This window comes from Mustela putorius, unplaced genomic scaffold, assembly GCF_011764305.1.
Source record: "Mustela putorius furo isolate JIRA1106 unplaced genomic scaffold, ASM1176430v1.1 tig00000854_pilon_pilon_pilon, whole genome shotgun sequence".
NCBI lineage: Eukaryota > Metazoa > Chordata > Mammalia > Carnivora > Mustelidae > Mustela > Mustela putorius.
In genome coordinates, this window is record NW_025421496.1 from 1,926,444 (window position 1) to 1,930,521 (window position 4,078).

The following is a 4,078-nucleotide window of genomic DNA, read 5'->3' on the forward strand; positions in this document are numbered from 1 at the left end:
TCTCAAAAATTCCTCATAAAGACAGAAAATGTGAAAACTTTGTTAATACCATATTGATGTAGCATCATGCAGGAGTATTAATATCAGTATGACAGCATATCAATAGTGATATGATGAATGCAAAGAAATTCTGCCTTGAGGTCCATGCAAGCATCTCCTTGAGCTTTATTCTTATGATTTAAAGGGTCATTATGTATCAATTCAATTATAATTTTATCTTAATGAAATGAGCATAAGTCTGTCAATAACATTGTTTATTAATTCTTTTAAACAAACCTATAATGTACTTAAGGGATCAGATCTATAACCATTGCACTCCTAAGGGAACAGTTATTCTTCGCTTCTGTGCTTGACATTTTATTTAAATGCTTTCTAAAGTTACATGTGAGAATTACTTTTGCATCAAAGAGTGGATTTTCTTATGTTTGGTTTATAGTAAGTATTGAATATTAGTTTATAGTGATTATTGAATATTAGCTTTCAGTGTCGGGCTGAAATTGTCTGCCAGTGAATATTGGTAAATATTGGAGAATCCTTTTGTTCCTAATTCTGTCTTTCACCCATGTGCCCATCCTTCACTCCCATCATAATTGTCATACATTGACTGTATTCTTTGTGCAATAGGATGTATTAGGTTAAGAGAGAGAGAGGGGGGAAGAGAGAGAGAGAGACTGAAAATGAATGGTTTTCAACTGAGGGTGATTTTGCCTCCCAGGAGACATTTGGCAATATCTGGAGACAGTTTTGCTTGTCACAACTGGGGGAATATTACTGGTATCCACTGGGTAAAGCTAGGGTTGCTATTAACATCCCACAGTGAAAAGAGTGGTTCCTTACAATGAAGAATTATCTGTTCCAAAATCTCAGTAGTGCTGAGGTGAACAAAGCCCACCTTAAATAATTTTCAGGTTTACCACATACTCAGCTTTGGCATCTTCTCTATATCCTCCCTTCCAGGTGCTTTCTACCTGATCCTTGTAAGAAGCAATTGAAGATGGTAATTATGGTAATTCTACATATCCCTCCATATGTAGAAAGCACTGGACTCTTTATTGCTGCTTGTAAGTTTCTATTTCTCCCATGGTCATTTTCATCATCCTGTGAGAAAACCTTGTAACTATGCTACCATGGCCACACTTTGGGCTTTTAACAAAGGCAAACAGTATATTTTCTGTTTCTTTCCGGTAAGGATTATCTTATTAGAGGAGTGAGAGGTCTGGTTCTACTACTTTTATTGTTTGTTTGTTTGTTTTTTTAAATGGTTTGAGAAGTACTGTGGATCCCTACTTTCTGGTTTGAAAACTGACTCTGTTGCTTATTTGCTGCATGAAGCTAGGCAAGTGTCCTAACCTCTCTGTAGATTGGGGATTTTACATGGAATCATCAAGATACTTACTTTTATAAAAAATAAAAAATTAAAAAAAAAAGATACTTACTTTGATGTAGAATTACTACTGTTTTGTCAATACAAGGATGTTCTTGATTTAAAGCCACAGCACTATTTTATGTACCAACAAGAAAGAGAAAATGCTGTCAATTAATTATTTAACATCATCATGTGTAAGGCATATTCCAATTTCAGAGATTGTTCAAATGTGGGGGAAAAAGTGCATCTTAGGACCAATGAAATACAATCTATGCAGAGTGTTTAGTACCATGCCTGACACTGAGTGTGCTCTGAATATCCATTAGCACTTGAATTGATATATGCATAATAAACTTCTAGAATGAAAACAGGCCATGCTCTTTAGAAAGCACCCCAGCACTGCTGATGATTCTTCTTCAGGAAGAGGACTTTTTGTCTGTCCTTCCTTCCTTCCTTTCTTTTTTTTTTTTCCTTCTGACAATATTTCTATTCATGCCATTTTAAAAGGCCCTTAATGACTTGAAAAAGAATACTAGATAAAAAACCCATTGGAAGAATAAGTGCACCCTAACAGCAAGCATCTTATAAGGATGAGGAATTTGGGGTTGGAATGTCTTTTCTCTACTTCTCTATCTGATTTGCTTCCATTTTCTGAGTCACCCCCTGATAATTTTTTTTTTTAATTTGGTATCAAGATAGAAATTTATTTATTGTTGTGCTTTACAAACACACACATTTGTATACAAGGAGATTAACATCTCTTTCATCTACCTTCATAACAGTAATTCTTTTTTTTTTTTAATTTCTTTTCAGTGTAACAGTATTCATTGTTTTTGCACCACACCCAGTGCTCCACGCAATCCGTGCCTTCTCCAATACCCACCACCTGGTTCTCCCAACCTCCCACCCCCCCCCGCCCCTTCAAAAACCTCAGATTGTTTTTCAGAGTCCATAGTCTTTCATGGTTCACCTCCCCTTCCAATTTCCCTCAACTCCCTTCTCCTCTCCATCTCCCCACGTCCTCCATGCTATTTGTTATGCTCCACAAATAAGTGAAACCATATGATAATTGACTCTCTCTGCTTGACTTATTTCACTCAGCGTAATCTCTTCCAGTCCCATCCATGTTGCTACAAAAGTTGGGTATTCATTCTTTCTGATGGAGGCATAATACTCCATCATGTATATGGACCACTTCTTCCTTATCCATTCATCCGTTGAAGGGCATCTTGGTTCTTTCCACAGTTTGGCGGCCGTGGCCATTGCTGCTATAAACATTGGGGTACAGATGGCCCTTCTTTTCACGACATCTGTTTCTTTGGGGTAAATACCCAGTAGTGCAATGGCAGGGTCATAGGGAAGTTCTATTTTTAGTTTCTTGAGGAATCTCCACACTGTTTTCCAAAGTGGCTGCACCAACTTGCATTCCCACCAACAGTGTAAGAGGGTTCCCCTTTCTCCACATCCTCTCCAAGACGTTTTCTGTCTTGCTAATTTTGGTCATTCTAACTGGTTTAAGGTGGTATCTCAATGTGGTTTTAATTTGAATCTCCCTGATAGCTAGTGATGATGAACATTTTTTCATGTGTCTGATAGCCATTTGTATGTCTTCATTGGAGAAGTGTCTGTTCATATCTTCTGCCCATTTTCTTTATATGATTTTCTGTTTTTTGTGTGTTGAGTTTGAGGAGTTCTTTATAGATCCTGGATATCAACCTTTTGTCTGTACTGTCATTTACAAATATCTTCTCCCATTCTGTGGGTTGTCTCTTTGTTTTGTTGACTGTTTCCTTTGCTGTGCAGAAGCTATTTTCAAGATATGTCTCCAAAGGCACAGGAAACAAAAGGGAAAATGAACTTTTGGGACTTAATCAAAATCAAAAGCTTCTGCACAGCAAAGGAAACAGTCAACAACAACCAAAAAGAGGCAACCCTGTTAATTTTCTTGATTGCCCTGAGTCTTCTCTTTGAACATTTCTTTGTGTTCCCCTTTTTATGTTGTGTCTTAGTTTTTCTATGTATGACTTTGCAATGTTAATACTAACATCTAGAGGAGGTAAAAGGTGTTAATACATACCTGTTAACACATATCATTAATGAATATCTACCAAAGTTTCAGATATTGACTGTGTGAATTTATAGTCTACAACTTGTTAGTTTCTTTTGTACTATAAGATGTAGAAGGCATACATGTGCCAAAACTAGTAAGCAGACTAAGTCAGTCAGTGACTTAGTCTCTACAGGACTTATATGAGGTCAGAGTTCAGTTTGTCATATCGGAACATAGAAAGCATCCCTGTACAGAAAGAGTAAGGATTTTTGACAATACTTCCATTAGAGTTCTAGCCTTATAATCTATCAGGTCTGAGGAAACTGTAACATTCGACCTCTTCTTTTGCTTGAATGTAGACCTGGCTTCTAGCCATCCTTTCTCTCTCCCTCCTGTGTAGCATGGCTGATGAACCTGGAGGGTTAAGGCAATTTTAGAGGCCTACCAGATTTTCCAGAGGTAATGATCAGATGTGTAGACCAAGCAGAGGTGCATGTCTATGGAATATAAGGTTACGTCCTGAACTCTGAGTCACGTAAATACAACAGCAAGTGTGGAATAAAACAGCTAGGACTTTGTTTCCCAAAGATCAAGCCCAGAAGGAAGATCCATGCATTCCAAGAACAAAATATCCAACCAAGGGGTTTGAAAACAAAACAAAC